Source organism: Nannobrachium achirus (assembly GCF_963921795.1).
Source record: "Nannobrachium achirus genome assembly, chromosome: 22".
Classification (NCBI taxonomy): Eukaryota; Metazoa; Chordata; class Actinopteri; order Myctophiformes; family Myctophidae; genus Nannobrachium; species Nannobrachium achirus.
The window spans coordinates 48986224-49001624 of NC_137829.1; the positions used below are offsets into that span (position 1 = coordinate 48986224).

The 15401-nt window shown below is 42.5% G+C and overlaps 1 pseudogene across 1 annotated transcript; it reads left to right on the forward strand.

The window, feature by feature from the left end:
* Window positions 1-8766: 8766 nt before the first annotated feature.
* Window positions 8767-9652, forward strand: LOC308307300 (large ribosomal subunit protein uL4m-like; annotated as a pseudogene). The gene has a single exon. The product of its transcript is annotated as a large ribosomal subunit protein uL4m-like (transcript).
* The last annotated feature ends 5749 nt before the right edge of the window (window positions 9653-15401 follow it).

A 15401-nucleotide genomic window follows, 5' to 3' on the forward strand; every position in this document is an offset into this window, starting at 1 on the left:
ATATATTCAAAGATTTGCACACATTTTCACGACTTTTCAGAGTGCCGCGCTGCGAGCTTGTAGATCTGCTATTTTTCAATAGCTGAAGTTACTAGGGCCCCTCCAACTTGGGCCCTGGTAACTCAGTCCCACTTTCCTACCCCTTGTGACGCCCCTGACGGCCCCTCCTGCTGGCGCCTGTTTGGAAGCACTCCTGGGCAAACAGCAGATTAATTCAGATTTACACCGAGGCTTTGGCAGGGTGGAACGGTTCTCAATAAAAACCGGTGGGATAGCTTTCCTCTTTTAAAACTGACATGGCAGTTTGCCAGCGCCGGTCACATGCGTGCACCCAACAAACGTATACAGTGTACACAAATACGGTACAGTACTGTAGGCCCCCGCTCTTTTTGCACGCATGCAGCACACTTGTTACTTTGTAGATTTGGATTATTATCACGAAACCACTTCAGATCTATGCTTTGGCAATTTGAAAATAGCAGATCTACAAGCTGACAATGCGTGGCATACATTTTTACACAAATAGGACATTCTGCATAATGAGTACTTTTACTTTCCGTACTTTAAGTAGGCTACATTTTGATGCCAATTACTTTTGTACTTTTACCCAAAGTCAATTTTGAACTTGCAATTATTTCTACAATAATATTGTAGAAATAATCAATACCCATATTATGAGTATTGATACTTGTACTTGGCCACTTGGCCGCTGACATCTAAAAAAGGGGGCGAGACTGCTCTTTTATTTGCTAATATTTTGATGATGTCATTGTGGGAATGCGCAATAAGCCAATCCAATTAATTTACTGTACTTACTGTAATTCTCTCAATTCACCCTTTCTCAAGTCCCGCCCGTTGTCCCGCCCCTCCTCCCACCCATTGGTGGCTGTGTCTTGGTGGGACACTGGGTGGGACACTCCATCCACTACCATTGTAATTCATTTGCTTCGTATTGTTATTCTGTGTATTAAATTCTCATTTCAAACTTGGTTTCAGTTAAATGGAGCTGCTCAGTTGCAGTATAGTAACTCAGCATGTTTTTAAATGTTTTTATTTCTACAAAAATTATGCTTTAACTAATTCAAATAAAAAAGGCGGAACCAGGGCGGGACAAGGCAGATAGAGCCTGCTGGTAAAATTAGTGCTCTCTGGGGGGAGACTTGACTTTCCCCGGCTACCAGCGCTCTAAAGCCCTTGCACACAGACGCGTTTAACCGCACGGATAAAACGGACAATATCATTTTTTGAAAAGAAACAATGATTCTCTATGACCTCATGCACACCGGCTCCGAATTAGCCGTGCGACGAGTGGCTGCCGCTGTGCGTTTTTTTCTCGATCGAACCCAGTTCGATTCGTGCGTCTTGTCGCATGCGGTAAAAAACTCATCACTCCTTTTATGACTCCTTTTTGGATCCGCAGCGCCGATTCCGCACAGCCTTGCACACCAAATCCAATGCGTTTTATTCATGCCGCAAACGAAAAAAAACGCAACTGTCCTGTGTGCAAAGGGCTTTAGAGTGGGCAGAGAAGGGAGACAGGCTGGCTCTTCCTGACCGTGGAGAAATCCAGATTATGTAGCGTTTCTGAAACTATTAATTTTATTAGATGTATCCAACATATATATCGTGTGTGTGTGTGTGTGTGTTAGGGCATTAACCAAAATGTCGACAAGTCGACTTTATTACACAAGTCGACTTCCACCAGGGAAAGTCGAAAGTAAAAAAATAAAAAAATAAATACATTTGTATTTTCTCATCATTATTTTTGCTCCATGTGTGCGTGTGTACAGCATTCAAACAGTAGGATTGATTATTGTCAAGGACAGAATGATTCTCTCTCCTTTTCCAACTGTGTTTTTTCAATGGAATTAAGCACAAAGTTTCGGGTTTTGTCCCCCGTTCACGCAACAGTGAGACAACGTCATCAAACAATAAGGTCGACGTCAACTCGTCGTTAATGGCCTAGTGTGTGTGTGTGTGCGTGCGTGCGTGTGTTTGTTGTTCAGCGGGGCTTGGGGAGCTGGAGGAGGAGATGTACATACAGTACATACATGTATTCATACATACATACAGCATGTAACTTCGCACACCGTTTCAAACTGTTTTCAGAGAGTCCACGTGACAAGGCCAGATTTACACTGCAGTCAAATCCAGCCTGAATCAGATCTGAGCCACATCCAGATTGGAATCTGATTTGTTAAACAGGTCACATGACTCATTTAAACCATTAAGATTCACATCTGGATGTGGCTCAGATCTGATTCAGGCTTGATTTTGCTGCAGTGTAAATCTGGCCTTTCTGTACAATACAATACATGATCATTTCGGGCCATGTCATATAGACACTCTAAGTAAAACATGTGAGCACTTCTTCCCTCACTGCAGGGACATAATAACCCCATACTAGGCACACAACAAGCAGCACAATCAGATAAGCAAAGCACAAGAGAAATATTATAACCCCTCTCGACTTTTTGTGCTGTCACGATAAGTGCTCTCTCTCTTCTTCTTCTTCTTCTTCTTCTTGGCGGATAGTGTTAGTTAACCCACATCATCATCACACGTCCCCATGTGAACCCAGACATTAGATCTGCCTGCTGGGAGCAGTCTACACACTGGGAAGCCTTTCCCCTCCCTGGCAGTGGCAGGAACCCTGCCTGCAAAACGTTTCTCTCTCAAGCGTAGCCAAGCATCGGCGCCTTTTTAATCTAACCCCATCGATCACCAGCCACTTTAGTGCTGATAAAAGAGTCATTTCTCAAACCCTCCGCTCCAGTCATGGGCCCCGGTGAGCGGCTGCTATACAAGCCCTATCCCTTTACCGTGTGCTCTGTCAAAGGCTGTGGGAGAAGGGACTGCAAGAAGCCACTGGAAGATGCAGGGGGAGAGGATGATACACTAACATTTCTTCAGAGCATGCGGCGCAAGAAACCTGATGCCGCTGATGCGGAGTTTATACACCGCAGAGGTTTAAACATGTATTGAGGGGCTGATAACAAAGCAAAGAATGGAGGTGTGTGTGTATCTACCACAGAGTACACAATATCACTGGCACACCGTTTTTTCCCCCCCCCCTTCCTTTTCACCGCTTATCGGCCTCTTTGTGGTGCGTGAACACCTGAAGAGCAAACACTGAGTGAGGGTTATTGTTCGGTTCAGTATGAAAGGGTGTGTGCTCTTCTAGATGTGTGTTGTTTGGCCACCGCTCATAGGAGAAGGGCTGAAATAACCAGGGGTGGTACACAATTCATTTTTTCTTTTTCAATTCAGCTTTATTGGCATGAGAAAACATACATTTATATTGCCAAAGCAATTAAGTGTCAAAATATAATAAAAACAGTTGAGAATGGGGAACGTATCTACAGTTGGTAGATTTGTATGCTCTGTTTATATGTGTGCAGTAGGTCTAGAGGTCACTCAATGGTTTGTAGTTCTTAGGGGTGGTTGTACTGTATTCCATTCGTTAGCCTTCTTTTATCGCAACAGTTCGCAAATCTTGCTCCTGTGTTCACACATTGTTGTATTTCTCCCATGTTTTCAAACTCACTTTGGGTGTGAACACAACTAGACGACTCAAACCGGTTCTTATGAGTCAGAGTGAAAGTTACTCTGTCAAATTTGTACTTGAGTTAAAGTACATGCTTTTTAAAATACGTTTTTCAGGCCGCGACCCCCCAAAATAATCCTATTTGAACTGGGGACCCTGTTGTGATAGTAGATTGGCTATTTTCACAATCTCTGCCTTGTAGATGGGCTATTTTCTTACATTATTATACAATTTAGGTTTGACCAGTGTTTATAGTAGAGTTTGATTAGATTGGATGCAGTAATGGTATTTTTTAATTTATTTTGTCAATTGTTTTAATATATATATTTTTAGTTATCAGAAAAGTCCTTAAATTGTCACTTGTCACTGTCACTGTCATCTAGGGAGCCCCTAAAAATATCATGTGGGGACCCCCCTTGGGGTTCCGGCCCACAGGTTGAGAACCACTGCTCTAGATATTATGTGATTGGTGACAGCCACAGATAGATGGGCTGAAATAACACGTGAACACTGCAACAACAACAAAAAAGAAACGGAGCGTGTTGGGCCTATTTAAAGGGTGCTCCGTCACCATACCAATGTAAGAGTAGCACCACGGTAGTTTGCAGCATCTCTCGGCGTCGTTAACCCCACTTACGGAGCCCCTCGTTGGCCCCTTTCTCAGAGTGGCTCCGTTCTAACTGCATGTGTCAGCATGAAATAAAGTGCTCAAGCCCTTGCTACTCGTTTTAACGGCCGAACGACAGTGCAGACTGATCAGTGACAGCTCTTTCATGTCCCGAGTAAACTGCTACCCCCCTCTCCTTTTTTTTTATTATGGCTGGATCTCTTTACAAGCCCCGATATCACATTCTCCATCGTTAAAAGGGGATTTAACAGACCTGTTTTCAGTGCAACGGCGTCTGCAAATACTTGTGCGGTTAGATCACGATCAGAAATGCAAATGAAATATGACGCCCGGGGCCAGAGAGCCTATCACCACGGGGGGGCCGGGCAATTTGAGGAGCCCCTGTGTGACTGAAAATGCAGGGGAGAGCGATTTAGCCGAGGGGAAAAATGAGACCCAAACTTACTATTACTGCAAAGTTATTTCAGGGATAGATTGCCCCGCCAGTTTAGAAAGAAAAAAGAAACTGTTTTATTGGAAGCGATACAAGAGATCTCTTATTCCCCTTAATACTACTCGGCTTTGCACTCGTATATCCATTGTATTCATTCAACACCGTTTGAGTTTGATTGGACTGAAAGTTTGGCTTAAGTCCTATGCAGTAGCTATTAGACGGTTGTTTTATTGAACTGTTTTTGGCTAAGAACAAACCAGGTTTATTCGCAGCTTTCTAACCCTGTTTCCTCAACATTTTAACTGTGAGGAAGTATTCCCCCAACACCACCACCACCACCAACCCCCCAGCATGGATCATTCCTTTTAAGCCCACCTTTTAATTCAGGGCATTTATCCCCACCACGGCCCGCCTAATCTACATGAATAGCCTTCTTAATGTATTTGAATATCCTCCCATTCAAATTTTCGAAAATTATTCAAATGAGCGCCGGGTTCAGTATCTCTGTTGATGTTTTGAACCGCGGAGGCGCCATGGCGACAGCTGCCATGGTGCTCTGAGGCTGGTATAGCGGGGCGGACTCATCTGATGGACAGGTTGCTTTGTGTGTGATCCTTGGGAACCCTCTTTTCATCCTGCGGGAGCAAAAGGCCCCGCTACGCCAACAAAGCCTGCGGCCCCGGCAGCACCGGCTTGAATCCTCTCAACGGGCCACCGCACAAAAAGGCCCGCGCGACCCGGCCGCAGCAGCGAGCATTAGCATGTTTTCACCCTCGTTTAGGGGGCCCCCGCTCGCAGGCTCGCCTTTGTTTCAAAGCATCGGGCAGTGGAATAGAGTAAACAAGGAACGGTGTGGCGGGACGGTCATTCCATCTGCTAAATGGAATGGTCTTTTCTTTTCCGGACGTGCTTTGGAACAGGACACAGAGATGGAGAATTCCATGTGCATTTATTGGTCCAAAGAGGCCTGCATTATAATCAGGGGTCATAAATATTGGCCCTACACAGTAAAGACTTGGCCTTGTCTGTCACTCAGTTTAGATTTTCTGTTTTACAAACCATCATAATGTTCTTATTTTGATCATAAGACCCAATTACTGTGAATGTCAAGTCTCCAGGTTTTCTTCAGAATAGGTATGACACTATGGCACATTATGACTCCACCTCATACTAGTGGTTCTCAAACGTTTCATTTGCAGGGCCCCCATAATTCAAGAGTGTTCAACTGGACCACAAGTGGATTTGAAGTTACAGACCTGTTATGGTCATTCAGGGATATCTCTATGTGTTTCTGATAATATTATTGTCTGCAAATTTTAACCCTAATGTCCATGGCAAAAATTGAACTTTTACAAAAATGGTCACCACATGCCAGTATGGCAATGACCCCTGATTATAATACACAGTATGACATTCATATTTTTCAGAATCACTTCTAAATAATAAGGATGGCTCACAGCTCTCATCCGATTGTTATTCGACAACAAGGACACTGTTGCTCATGGCTTGATTGATTGATTGATTGATGAATTGAATGAATGAATGAATGAATGGATAATTTATAACAGTTTGCAAAAACAAGCATAGGAAAGTTCCGTTCAATGCAAAGGTCTGCTGAGAGGATTTAAAAACAAGAAAGCACTAAGGCTTGCTCTTTGTACTCAATTCCTCGTACTTCGTCTCAGCGCATAAGAATGACCACATCAGTGTCCAATCAAACCATATATCTCTGCTGTCGGGCCGAAACCTCCTAACTCCAAAATGTTCATTTTCGGGGAAATGATCTCAAGTGGAGTTAGGAGGTTTTGACCGAAGGGCTTTTTACTACTTGTCATTGGTTCAATATTATTTTAAACAACACACAGACGTAGAGGGTGTTCAATAGCACATATTTATGAAAAAAAAGAGAGGGCCAATCGGGTGGAGTTAGCTGGTTTGGCAGAAAGTGTGGAGTTATGAGGTTTTGTCCCAAGCACCTTTTACTACTTTCCATTGGTTCAATATTATTTTAACCAACACTCAGATGTAAAGGGTGTTCAATAGCCCTGATTTAGAGAGGTCCCGTGACGCATCCTAAGACGCGGACGCTTCGAGCAGCAGTGCTTGCTGCTGATTTATGCCAAAAAAATCAAAAACCTAAAAAATGGAGTTAAGTGGTTTTGGCCAGACAGTGACAATATAATACTTATACTGTAGATTTGCCGCTTCACTTACACAACCTTTATCGTCTGCAAAGTAGTACGTTTTCCAGGACGGGATGGGAAGGCCCTCCGGGAAACAGCATTTACTGTAGAAGACACAAAAACTCTCCAAAGCTGGTCTCATACTGTACATTTCTTTCTAATATACATTCTACTTTGGGTTTACTGGCCCAATGAATGACTACTGTTTTTTATGATGGATCAACTTTCCCCACAGTTTTTTTAATCATTTAACTAGGGGTGGGCCATATGGTGATAATTATCGCTGAGACGATACAATGTCTCCACGATATGCCTTTTCAGAGGTATCGTATATATTGTGATACAATTGAGGGAGCCTTGTAAAAAATCCAGTTTAATCTTTAATACAGAGATTCATTGCAGAATTCAATTTAAACCTGCATTTTGGTCTAAATCAGTAGTTCTCACACTTTAAAATGTCAAGGTCTCCGCTTAACTCTGACAGTATACAAATGAAACTAAATGGACCCGTAAGGGTCCACTTGGTTTCATTTGTATACTGCGACCGTCAGGTCGCATACACAAACTTTAGAAGGCAATGGTAGCCAATCAGGAAATGGGACAGATCCATGTTGATGACATGACTTTAGAGATACTGTGTACCGCTTAGGGTGATTTTAGGGCACAATCTGTAGGAGCAGTGTCCAAAAATGTGTTTTGCAAGAATCGGCCTCATGGTGGTGCTAGAAGAGGGCCATGTGAGAAATGAGGGTTTGGCAGCCAAGGAGTGTGCAAAGTTTGGCATGGATAGGGGCAACGGTGGGGATGGAGATGAGTAGGGCAAAAGTGTGATGGGACGGACGGACGGACGGACGGTGGGGATGGAGATGAGTAGGGCAAAAGTGTGATGGGACTGACTGACTGACTGACTGACTGACTGACTGACTGACTGACTGACTGACTGACTGCCAGCCAGCCAGCCAGCCAGCCAGCCAGCCAGCCAGCCAGCCAGCCAGCCAGCCAGCCAGCCGGTGGATGTTTTGATAGTAACTGCAAATTAATTCCGTCCTTGTCCCTTTTATGCCCATATATGGAGATCCCTGACGTCATCAATATCATCCCAGTTCAGCAGAAGGATATAGCTGACCTGTTCTGACATCACAATGATGTTGCAAATGAATTCCGCCCATGTCCCTTTTATGTCCATATATGGAGATCCCTGATGTCATCAATATTAAGCCCATGTGTGTCACAGGCCCATGTGTATTTGGAAAAATATGTCCAACTTAAACAACCAACTGCAACGTGAGTCACGTATATGGAGAACACCTGAAGTCATCAATATTAAGCCAATATACTAAATATTAATATCTGGAAATACACATATATTGACATATTGTGTCAGTCTCATGTAGTTTTTGTGACATCAAACATCTATGATGTCAGACATCAGTCATCTCCATATTTGGGAAAATATTATGGCCACATTTAGTCCAACTTAAACAACCAACCAGGTCTGTGCATTTTTTGGTCAAAGCTGATCCCATGCCAAAGCGCCAGCACTCGCCCAGTAGTCTGCTGTCACCCATGTGCGCAACATCGCTCTTTAGGCCGTCTTACTGGTGAGGTATTCGTGGGAGGAAGATTGTTTCAGCCCTGTTTGTGCCTACTGCAATCTCACACTCAATGACTCTGTCCATCATTTGCATACCACCATTCTGGTGCCATTCTTGAGAGTGTTAGAGGTTTCTAAGCAGCATTGCCTACTTTCAACTTGAGGTTATGATCAGGGATTCCAGAGGGTGTCAGTCTTCCCTGATGACATCAGTAGGACTAAGTATGTTCATGTCATTGTGACGTATAGTTGCATATGTGGGACAAACACTTGGAAACCTGCATCATCCACATGACCTTCCAAGAAGCAGGACTATTAGAAAGATTTTCCAGACAATTATTATGATCTAAGAAGATTCTTCGGTTGTGAGACTCAATCGAAATGCTTCGCGTATCAATTATAGCTTGCGGCAGAGGCATCGCTAGAAGGCTCTCCTCGTCGTTCGCTGGTGAGAACGCCGTCCCCTCCAATCTACTCATCCCCCCGAACCTTGTGGACCCTTCAAGGACAAAGAGACCCCCGCCCCCTCTAGAGGAGGTGTGATGAGGCCATCCCATCTCACCTCAGCCAGCTGCGGACCTGGGTGGACAGCCTGGAGACGCAGGGCGGCGAACCCGTAGGTTTGGCACAACTCCATCCTGACGTCTTTGCAGTGCCTGCCAGGCTTGACATTCTCTATGAAGTTGAAATGTGGCAGAGGAAATACCAGAGAATTAGCCATGCCAACACAAAGGTCAGGGCAGAGGTCAGAGGTGGTGGCAAAAAACCGTGGAGACAGAAGGGAAGCGGACGCGCTCGCCACGGAAGTATCAGATCGCCTTTATGGAAAGGAGGTGGGGTCGCTCATGGACCGAGAGGTCCAACCAGTTATTGTATGTTGCCCGTGAAGACGCATGTGCAAGGACTCAAGGTAGCTCTCAGCTCCAAGCTGACTCAGGATTACCTCCATATCGTGGACTCCCTGAACATTCCCACTCCTGACTCACAGTATCTCATGGATCTGATCAGAGACAGACACTGGGGAGAGTCTGTGTTAATAGTAGATGTGGGTGAAGAGTTTCCTGAACATCTCCTTCAGGCCACAGCCGGTCTCAAGTCTGTGAATATCATTCCAGCAATTGGCCTGAATGTCCACAGCATGTTGAAACACGAGTCTCTGATCCTCACCCTGGAAACGGTCAAGTTTTTGGAAACGAAACTGCTCTGGCACGACCATCGTTATTCACCCATTTACACTTATAAATTGCCTTACACTGACGTCCCATAAGATTAAAATGCACATTTATATTCATCAGCAACTCAATTTATATTCAATCAGCAACTCAATTGGTTTAATGTCTTTATTGTTACACAAACTTGTCAATAAATAAATGTCAATGATAATTGCATATGTGCCCATATATGGAGATTTCTGTATCTGTCAGTCCTTGTCTCTTTTATGGGCATATTGTTTGGATCAGCGGTTCTACAAAAAAGTGTTGTTTCGTACAACATCGTGCAAATACAGTAAGGGCAGGGGAAGCAGCTAAGAACATAGCCAAAATCTGAGCTATGTATGTGTGTGCACAAGTTGGAGTCTGTAGAACCAACCGTGTGCTGTGAGACCCTCCACATGCTGTCTCGGGACCCCATGGGTCTCTGCGTCAATTAATAGTAATAACGATAGGTGAATTCTGTGTGTAATGGAATATCAAATCTGGATAGCGCTAAATGTTCTAATTACAATTTCCGCTTAACATTTACGTTGGTAATAATTACAAATCAGATTCTGAACATTATATTCTGGTAAGCCGGTTAAATTATAAAAAAAACAGTGTGGGAATGTTGATCCATCATAAAGTATAAATAGAAAACAGTAGTCTTCAATGGGGCCAGTAAAAAGTGAATGAGTTGTGCTGCTTGGTCCCACTTTGTTTGAACTTCATTACCCTTCAAGACCTGGATTTATTTTATTCTTTAGCTATTGAAAAATAGCAGATATACAAGCTCACAGCACGGCACCAAAATGACTCGCTGGAACACCCTTCTTGTATGCAGGCGAGAAGAAAGTGTTTTACCCTATAATAATAAACTGAAACAAGACTTTTTGCACCTCTGAAGCTACAGTACCTGACTGTCACCTTTATCTGAACTTCCCTGCATTGCGAATCATGAATTATTAAGGTCAATAAACACAAGACACTTTGATCTATTTGATTTGAACAAACAGCACCTTTGAAGTGATTTTCCATACCTCATCAGGTTGTAAACAACCCCTTCGCCTTGTCCCTGCGTTATACCCAACCCAACACATTGCCTCTTCAAATGCCACCAGTGCCACCATCTATCATTTGATATTATCAATATTAAAGACCATTTAGTGGTTCTTCCCTTCATCAGCGGCTGAGATGACTTTGGTGATGAAAATGGAGCCGATCGAGGTGGGAGGAACGTGACTAATTGCCTGGGCTTATGCTAACAGAAAACGCCCGTTGACTGGCCATTAACTCTGGGCCACTGTCAGTGATAGATCTGCCAAGGCCTGCAGGTTAATGATGTTTACCACTGAGAGCCCGAGAGATCTTCAGAGACTGAGCTGAGCTGAAGATATAGATATAAGCCTTGCTGTAATGGTCGCCTCTCCACCTACATCCTGCTCAGTTTCCAACTGCATAGAAAAATCCCAAGTGAAGCCTTATAAATTACCCTGTGACACACTGCCATGATGTGATGTGGTAATGGGCTGCGTTTATATAAGCGCTTTACGATACTTGATATTAGAGCTGTTTTTTTACTTGACGATTAATTGTCGCTCGAATAATTACGATTAACGATTCAATTGTGTTTCTGTTTTTGAACATTATGGATAAAAATTACATTTCTGTTTGGCTCTTAGGCTTCGTACAGCGCAGATATCACAAATAACTTGGATATTTAATAACTTTATAGTTTAGAAAATACATTAACAAAGACGTGTCGCATCGCAAAACCTTTTGAGCTTGTAGATCGTCTGTTTCCACAACTTTTGAAAACATTTGAAAATATATAGACATTTTTCAACATTTATTTCAACGATTATGCCGACTATGCCAAATTAATAGTGATTATCTCAAACAATTTGTGATTAGGCAGTTAGGCTTGTAGATCTGCTATTTTCGGCAGAATGTATCGCCTACGGTATTATAGTTGGTTCCAACATAGCAGCTCCAGGGATCTCTGTGAATGGTTTTTTATAAAGCAGACTTGGCCACACTGAGGAGGGGCTATATAGCTTGATCGGATTTTATTGTTCGCTTCAGAATGCTCCCCTATTTAATTCTCTTAGAGAGTGAAACTTTTGGATTTACAAAACAGGACGTTTGACATTAAATCATGAACATAGTTTTGGGTCCAGAATACCGATTTAGTGCCAATCTATGAAAGAAGCCATTGTTTGGGAGGCTGTGAACCGAGGGCCACATATGGGAACAGTGTTGACTTCAAAGCACACGGCTGTCATCTATGAGCGTGGGGCCATTAGGATGTGACAAAATGATGATTCAGTTGTGGGGCTAATGGCTTTGTCTCCTCCAACTCCCCCCTCAACCCCGTTCCACATCATTTGACTTTGTAGGCCATTGTTATTGGTCAAGGTCAGAGAGAATGCAAATGACAAACACATTAGTCGGAACCTTGAAAATATGTCCCTCTCTCCACATTATTCCATGCTGCGATGTTCTGAGATCATTTGTTTAAAAAAAAGATGGCCGGTTCAGATAATCATTTGCGGGAAGGCTTTATTCTAACATCAGAACTCTTTTGCAAGGTCTTGAGATCACTTCACGTGACCGTGGGTTTGATTTGACTGGAGATTTATCTACTGTTTGTTTACTGTGGACTAATAAAAACTCTGGGCCAATGCTTCCAGAAGATTGAGTTCATTAGGTAACTGCAAATAGGTATTTTTGGACAACAAAAACGATTTCTTTTTTTAAATCCAAGAAGGGCACACTGACATTACTATGGTGTGTATTTGTAGCATTTTAAACACTTGAAAGTTGCTATGCTATTTCAATTGGTATTACATTGTATTAATTTATGTTTTATTATGCAAGCAATTGTAATTATAACAGTTTTACAATCAAACATATTTATCCATTTCAAGCTGTGTGTGCCGGCTGCACATTGTGTTGCTGTGCTTTTTGAAAAGAAGAGTAGAGATCCCTATCAGACTCACCTCACCGCTACTCACCAGTTAAGAGTGGGGTGGCTCAGAGTAGATGACAGAGTACAGCAACTTGCAATGGGCCTGGTGTACAGTACAAGATACACTACACCACTAAGATACCCATGTACCTGGCAAAATACTTTAAAAACGTTAAGGATGTCCATAATTACAACACCAGAGGCAGCGCCACAGATCACGTTCAACCCAGAGTCAACTCAAACAAAGGGTCAAACTCGTTCTTCTGCTATACCACAAAAATGTGGAATGCCCTACCAAAGGTCTTAAAAGAGGTGGTGCCATGATTCCCCCCCTATAAAACATGATTATCAGGTATTGGGTGAATGGTAAATAGGGGAGGAGTTGATACTGTGACATACTTAGTATCTGTGTTTTTTAACTGACACTTTTCACCACAAGGTGGCAGCCTCCAAGAGAAAACAAACAAATACTAAGAGAATACATCATTTCTAAAAAAAAAACACATAAGGGGGTCTAATGAAGTACTTTCAACCTCCTAGACACATGAAAAACATAAAAAGTACAAAACTATGGCACCACCTCTTTAAAAGGAGTGTGGATCACTAGCATCCTTTAAAATCGCCCTGAAAAACCACCTACAGCTACAGGCAGCAGCCGTCCGCAACTGGTAAAACAAACCTAGCCCAGCCCTCCCCTCCCCTGCCCCTTCTTTGTATATACTTACTGTTTGTATAGACTTACTGTATTTTTTGTTCTTTATTTTTTTTACCGACTATATATACTGCATAGTACTGTGTTCTATTCGTCTGTCATTCAATGTTATATGAGATACTTAAATGGTTTCCTGTGTAAATAAGCTTAGTCTTTTCTAGGATCTCCTTTTAGTAGACCTTGTACCAGTGAACTGTACCATCATGAAACTGTACATTTCCTATGCAAACTCCTAATAAAGTCTTCAATCAATCAATCAAATAGTGTATAGTCTGTATTGATTGCACTGAATGTGGCATCTTATCCTTGCACCGTAGTCACAATACACGTTGTATAGCCTGATTTCAGACTCTACGCTGGAGCTTGAGTCTGAAGTTGTCCCTATTCTATTTGATTACAAAGGGGAGGGGATTTGAAATTTGAAATTCCCAATCACAAGAGATCTGGTGGGAGGGGTTGTGTTTGACTTGTGTACACAAAACATTCCCTCCTCCCCCTCCCCTCTATGACATGCACCAAACAGGTCATTGTCTTTGATGTTTCATTGATTTGAGAGAATCACTAACGAGCTATCGACACTTGTAGTTGTAGCTCTTCTGAAGTTCAAAGGAGGCAATTAAGAACTCTGGTGAGCCACCCCTCCCTCCACTGTTTCTGTTGATTTTCAAAAGTTAGACGCACCCTCCTCCGTCTTGCATTGATTTCATTGGTCGGTTAGCCAAGAAACCGATAGAAAGAGACGCGTCATATGACACCTCCAGACCAAGAGAAGCAGTCCACTCAGAGAGTGGGCGGGTCCCTTTTCCCAGGCTGAATCAGGGGCCCAGCTCAACTTCAGGCAGTATCGGCAGCTTTTCCGATGCTGATATCGGTATTGGAACAACTCTATTAACTCATTGAGTGCCTATCCCGAATTAGTTCGGGATATATTATCGCATCCCAGAGTGCCTATCCCGAACTAGTTCGGGATATAAAAAAAAAAAAAAAAAAAAAAAAAAAATTGAAAAAATTTTTTTTGAATTTTTTTTTTGGACCCCATCAAATCTAGTGAACATGATTTCAATCGCGATTTTGCATGTTCCACCCCCATACAACCCCATCTAACATACAGGGCAGCCATGTTTGTTTACATAACATGTAAAACATAATGGCGATTATCTCAAGAATGCCTGAACGGATTTCCAATCGGATTTTTTTTGTTTGAAAGCTGTGAACAAACTGCACAAATCCACTCCAATGCAAACCAGGATTGCATTGGATTTTTTAGAGCTCATTCTTCTCTGTTTTTTTCCCATGCATGAGGTGTGCAAGGTTTAATCATGGCTAAGTTGACGAAAATAAGGCTTCTAAAATGCTTGGTAGCCAATAGCTAACTTCAAGCTAACTTCATCCTCTTCCTGTACATGCACAAAGGAAAGTGTTCAGGCAAGTCATGGCTGCAGGGCTTCTGCATATACCAGCATATCTCTATGGGATTTTCTATGGCCACTGGGCGCCCTCTAGTGGTGAAAGGGGTGGCACTAAATGAGTTAAAGGTGATACACCATGAATTTTCACTTTTCCTATTTTAAAACCCTTTTTTGGGGTCCCACTAGCACTTTCTATCCTCACAAAGTCCCATTTCTGACCATTGTGTCTTTCTCTGTTTTTGGGAAGGCTGAGGTTAAAAGCTTTCCACGGGTTCTCAGAACAGGCTGAAGAATTTGCTGCCGTCGCTGATGTCAGCGACGGCCGTTTTTGAAGAAAAAAACTTTTTTTTTTAAAAAGAAATCTTTTTTCCAAAAAAGTTTTTTGGACCTCAAAAAATGTATTAGGCATGATCGCGATCGCGAAATTGCATGTTTAACCCCCATACCAACCCCATCTTCCAAACATGGCAGCCATGTTTGTTTACATTTGAAGAAAACATAATGGCTGCTAGCTCATGAATGCCTGAACGGATTTCCAAGCGGATTTCTTTTGTTTGAAAGCTGTGAACAGTGTGCACACACATGGTGCATGATTAGTTATTCCGTTTATAATGGTTGCAATATGTTAAAAAGAAAACTATAACTATAATCGAAAATGAAATAAATATATATTTTTTTATTATTATTACCCTTATTATTTTTAAGACTTTGTGTAGTGTTTGGTTGGGGTG